Raw genomic sequence first — 6425 nt, 5'->3', positions numbered from 1 at the left:
AGAAAAGCATCGCAACACAAACACACTTTGAGGCAGATGGGCTACAACAGCAGCTGGAGATTCCCACACACACACACCTCTACATACAGCACCGCACACACCATCACACACACATGGTTCAATCTTAATACATTAAATCCATTTCAATCCCACTATATTTAACACTATAAAATGTCGAACGTTCAAGGGGATAAATACTTATGCAAGCCACTGTATTGGTACAATAATACTGTATTATTTGCACTGAGCGATAAAATTATTCCCATTCTGATCACATTTACTATTTTTTTTCTTCCCTAACAAGCGTGAAGAGCTACTAAACTGCATGCTTTATTGTGACACAGTGTGTGTGTTTTATAAGTTTCTAGCCCTTTCATATTTAATGAAACAGTGTGATGGCGCCCCCTTATGTTCACACGCCACACTGCAGCTCAGTGAAGAATGGTTCGATTTAAATCTAATCCTTAACTCAAAATAATCATATATCTCGGAACATAGAGTTATGCTGTCCAAAATAAGGAGGTTAAATATAATAAAGTTCAAAATAATTGCATACTATTTCGAAATAACAACGTGTCAAAAATTATAAGACAAGTCGAAATATTGATATCACGAGATATTAAGAGAAAATAAGAAGATATTAAGTTAAAACATCGGCATATTACCTTAAAATAGCGAGACACAAGTCGAAATAACGACAGAATATCTTGGAGTAACAAGTCATTATGTCAAAAAAATAATGAGATAATAAAATATTGATATTATATTGAAATATTGAATATTTTTTATAATATTATATATTTAATTTAATTTAATTTAATTTAATATATTTTATTTAATATAATTTTGAATATAAAATGATGATGAAGTTTCTTGGAATAACGACTTATTAAGTCACAATGATGAGATGATCAAAATGTCATTTTGTTCGGAGCAAAAACTGACGTCATTATATCTTGAAATGATGAGTTAAAGTGAAAACATTTATTCATTCATATCTTGACATAACTACTAATAACGTCGAAATAATGATGGTTCAAGTCAAAGTAATGACAATATTATGAAATAAAAGTACAAAAAAAAGAAAAGCAGATAATAAGTCTAAATATTGATATGATATCTTGAAATAACGAGTCATTAAGTCGAAATAACAACACAGTACATAGTATTGTGGTTGGCGACTTCTGTATTTCAGGGATCAGTGAAATGATCATTTTCAAGGCTGACAGTTTACGAAGAGAATTTATAAATCAAGCATTCTTGTCTTCTTCCTGTGTCTGTGCAGGTTTCCTCAGGGTTCTTCGGTTTCCTCCAACCTCCAAAAAACACGCCAGATAAGATAAGACGCCCCAAGGTGCGAACGTGTGTGCGTGTGAATCTCACAGCGTCCCATGAAGGTTGTATTCCCGCTCGTGTTCCCGGAGAAGACAGATTCTAACCCTCTGTTAGAACCCTCGGAAAGTTAGAACTCTCAGTTACCCCGCTAAAACTTCCAAAACGCCCTCGAGGAACTTCTTTAAAACACATGAATCCCTCTAGTTGAATCCACAAAGCTTCTGTGTAGCGCCCTACAACAACATATCATCCACTCAGGAAGGGTTCCCCTAAACAAGAACCCTTTTAGGATGCTATGAACCTTCAATTATTCTTAGAGAACCTGTGTAGAATCGTTTCTACTTAAAGAGAACCCCTGAAAGATATAAATGGTCTGTGTGGGTTTCTTCAGGGTTCTTCGGTTTCCTCCAACCTCTAAAAACATATCAGATAAGATAAGATGCCCCAAGGTGCGAATGTGTGTGCGTTTGAATTTCACGGCGTCCCATGAAGCTTGTGTTCCCGAAGAGAGAGAGAGAGAGAGAGAGAGAGAGAGACTCCGGATCTACAGAAACCCTAACCAGGACAAAGTGCTTACTGAAAGTGTGAGTGAGTGAGTGAGTGAGAGTGAATTCATGTGTTAACATGTAATGTGTGAATGTAGACACCAGGGGGCGGCACTAGTCTGTAATATACAGAGTGAAGATCAACTGAAGCTATGGTAACCAAATTCACACAGATTTTCACTCAAATCTAGTCTGTAAAAATTCACATCCATGCCCATTATATACGAATCTCTTTACAACAACGTGATAATTCCGATAAGATTCAGATTCCTGCTCTCAACGTGCCTCGGCCTCGTGCTTTTGCTTACAGACTTTTAGGAGAGACTGTCATGTCAGGGAAATGTGCCATTAAGAAGAAATGAGTGATAACTAGGCGGATCTTCTGAGCTCGACATGCTCAGTGAACGAACTTTCTCGGTGCCAAGAGAGAAAACGGTGTGTCATCAGTCATCAGTGTGATTACAAATGTGGTTATAAAGCGCTGAAACTGGAGACTCCTTCCATAAATTTTAAAGACACGTTCACAGTACTCCTTATCGAAAACTTCATGTGGAGCGTCCGCCCCGTGAACGAGCCGTTGCTATAGAAACGATAACGTATCAGAACGAGCGCGCTGATACAAACCCGCGCTACTGTCAGAGCCGCTGTTCTAGAGAATTAATCAACACTTTCCGACCAATCAGGATCAGGATTTGAACAGCGCCGTGGTAACCTGTAACTCACACACCCTGGATTAGAGCTGTCGTTTCCAGCCACAGGAAGGAAGGTAAAGCCCAGAATTTTGGCATTATTAAATCACCAGGTTGAAATGTTTGGACTCTTAATCTCCATGAAGGAGCGCGAGTAAATCATATACACAGAGACAAACATCAGCCCCCGCAGTGTAGAAAGCCCACACGGGGCCAGGCCGCGGTTTGGTGATGTCACACGCGGAGGAACGGTGCATGTCCGTGCCAATCCTGGACTCCAGGGTTGGACTGCAGTTTCACAAGGCGCTATGCAGAACATCGCTGCTACGCAGAAAAACATTACAGTCATTACAACCACTCCAGCGTTTAAAGGATTAAGAGCCTGTGAGGAACATTGTTTACCCGTGTGCTTTAGGATCGTCTAGACTGGACGAGTGTTTAGCCGGGAAGGTGTTGGCCGTGTGAACACACACTCTGTTTAGTCAGGAATCATCTCTACACTCTTCTGTACATGCTCAGGAAAAAAAGGGTTCCCTAAAAGGTTTTTTGGATTGCTCATGATTCCGTATTTTCTGTGGGGGGGAAAAAAAATCTAACAGATTAGAAAATTAAATTCTTTTAGATTTTTTTTTGTTTGTTTGTTTGTCTCCTTTTTCGTTTCAGGCGAAGGGAACGTTAAAACCCTCACTAAGAACCCTCAGAAAGTTAGAACCCTCAGTTACACTTCTGAAGAAAAGCTAGAGCTGTTAAACTTCCAAAGATCCCTCGAGGAACTCTTTAAAAAAAAAAAAAACAACCAATACGCGTCCGTCTGGTAGAACCTGCAAAGTTTCGTCCTCTAAGAAAGGGTTCCCTTAAAACTCGAACGCTTTTAGGATGCTGCGAACCTCTAATTTCATTCTTAGAGAACCCTTGAAGAATCATTTCTACTTAAAGAAACCCCTGAAAGATGTACAGGTTCTTCACATCTTGAAATGGTTCTTCAAAACTACCTACTCAACGTGACGGGGGTGGGTTCTTCAAGGGTTCTTTGGATGATTGACTTTTGGGGGTGAAAAATCAACTTGACAGTTGTTTAAGCTTTAACGGTTCTACGTAGAACCCTACACCTTTCCCTTTTAGAAAGAGTTTGAGCTAGAACCTTCCCTTCCCTGTAGAATTCTAGAGCTTCCAAAAAGCCCTTGAGGAACCTTGTTTTTCTAAGATGGTAGGTACATTCTAAGAAAATGTATGGGTTCTTCAATGGTTGAGCCAATGGTTACACATCCTATGTAAATCTGGATATCATGTAGAACCGTTTCTACTTAAAGAATGCCCTGGAAGTCAGACACGTCCTTTGCTGATCCCAAGGGTTCTTTATGATCTTAAAATGGCTCTTCAAAACTCAACATGGCAGCTACATTCTTCGAGGTGTCCTTCAATATGTTCTTTGGGTAGTTTAGAGTTCTTCGCTTCATAAAAGAGTTGTATTGAGCCGAAAACATTTGGTTGTAGGATTCTACACAGAACCTTTCCACAACCCCCGATATACGAACAAACCAAAGAACCAGTTTAGGGTTCTAGATTGAACCTTTTTATGTGTGTGTGTGTTTTTAAAGAGTGGATACATGTGCAGGATAATAGTACCGTAGTACTCACTCGATAAAGGTTCTTTGCAGAACTTTGAACAAACACTAATCCATCCAGAGAATTATCTTGTCGTATGGTTCTGTATAGAACGTTGAGAGGTTCCGTACAGAGGGTCAAACCAAAGCCTTTTAAATCTTCTCTTTTGAACATGAATATAATCGTGCGGTGTACAGAAAGTGTTCAGAATTCTTTGAAGAAGCTTTTTTTCTTTCTATAGAACCATTGCTGCATCAATCTGGGACAATAGAACAGTTTCTAAAAGGGGTTCTATGCTCTAGAACCGTCCCTGGAAATAGCACTGAGGAACAGTGTGACCTTTTGTACCGAGTTGAGATCTATTATACTGTCTGAGCTCCAGTAAAAATCCTTCACTAACCTCATTCTCGGAGTTCTCCTGTTGCGTTTGTGTTCTGCTTGGTTCTGCTTGGTTCCCGGTTTCTTCTGCTCTTCTGTGTCCTGTAAATGATACTTTTTTTTTTCTGTTTTTTTTCTTTCTGCAACCTGACATTTATCCTCCATTAACATTAACAGACATTACTGTACGCACAGAACATCGGTGCTTCCGTCACGACCCAGTCACTAATTACGCCCTTGATTCTCATATACATTCGGTCCTGAGTGCACCTGTACACCTGTACACCTGTACACACACACACACACACACAGGTGTCTGGAGGAAGAGGAAGCGATAGTTCACAGTGTCTTCACAACAAACATACCACACATGTAGGAGGAAGTGTTCTATCACTGTTTAGAGTTTCTCTAATAAAAAAAACAAGGCGAAACTCTTTTGGTTTAATAATCTGTGTTTAATAAAATCCCAGCCTTCCTTTATAATGCACTTAAAGGTAGATAGATAGATAGATAGATAGATGGATAGATAGATAGATGAACAAAGTGTAGGTTGAGTATGTAAATATATATATATATACAGTAAATAAATGAAGGTTATGGGCGGTGAATATGTGCAGTAGCTATTGAGTAGATCGCTGGTCCTGAACCTGCTGGTTCTGGTGCAGATGTTCCCGAATGTTCCTCCTGGAAGGACGGAGGTTAAACAGTTTGAGACATTGATGATGTTGCGTGCTCTACACAGACATCTACTGTGGCCACCAGCGGTCACCGATGAGGAGCTGGGTGTTTTTCACGACCCTTTGCTTGGCATTTCTTTCAGACCCCATGGAGCTGCTCTGATGCTCTCAGGATGCTCTGAACGGTGCAGCAATAGAAACTTGTTAAGCGCTGCAGAGACAGATGAATTTTCTTCAGTCTCTTCGGGAAGTAAAGACGCTGTTGCGCATTTCTAAACAGAACCGGAGTATTTCGGTGCCAGGACAGATCCTCAGAGACGTGGACACCCGGAATTCGAAGCCGGTGACGCGGTGTGCTTCGGTCTCATTGGTGTCGACGCGAGAGTGTCTGCTGCTTTTAGATCTCAGGAAGTCCACAGTGAGGTCTTCGGTCTTCTGGGCGTCGAGGGTGAGGTTAACGTAAGTTAGCGCTACAGTATAAGAACGAGCGCATTAATATAAACCTGTCGTTCGTGTTACAGCCGGAACTACTTCCCTGGGACGTGCAGGACGGTCTGTATGACAACAGCAGCAGCTTGTTTATCACGTACAAATCTTTAAACACTGTTGAAATGATTTCACACGTTAGCTCTTTTATTTCAACCCCAAACACCTAAACTAATTCCCGACTCATCCGAACTCCACTACGAGGAGGGCAGCGTGTGTATGAAGAACGTCCCTCAGTACGTTAATATTGACACCCTGGTGTTTAATCATCACTGCGAGGTGACACTTCCTCAAGCCTGTGTTTATTCTGTTTTCACATAATCACGTCATCCTTACATACACACACACACACACTGCAGTGTTCTTTACGCAGAGAAGCCACATGACCCGCGGATTCACTGCCGAGTTAAATATTAAAGAGGAAAGATAACCTTGTAGTGAGTCACGGCTGTTTCTTTAATCGTGACGACACTCAGGATCGGTTACTTCGTTTTCTAACATGGCGTAAAATCTGTAAGTCAGACAAACTGCAGAATAAAAACACAAAGCAGGCATTTGACTGTGGGGTTCGAGTGATCAGCCAAGCACGGCGGCTTAACGAGCTCTAATTACATGCGAGTTGAAAAGAATGAAGAGGTCGCTGATCCTTGGCTAAGAACGATGGTTATCACGCCTGTAGAGCTCAGACCTTTGATCCACAATTTGTTTTA

Source organism: Ictalurus furcatus, chromosome 16 (genome assembly GCF_023375685.1).
Source record: "Ictalurus furcatus strain D&B chromosome 16, Billie_1.0, whole genome shotgun sequence".
NCBI lineage: Eukaryota > Metazoa > Chordata > Actinopteri > Siluriformes > Ictaluridae > Ictalurus > Ictalurus furcatus.
Note: the sequence above shows the minus strand (reverse complement) of the source record.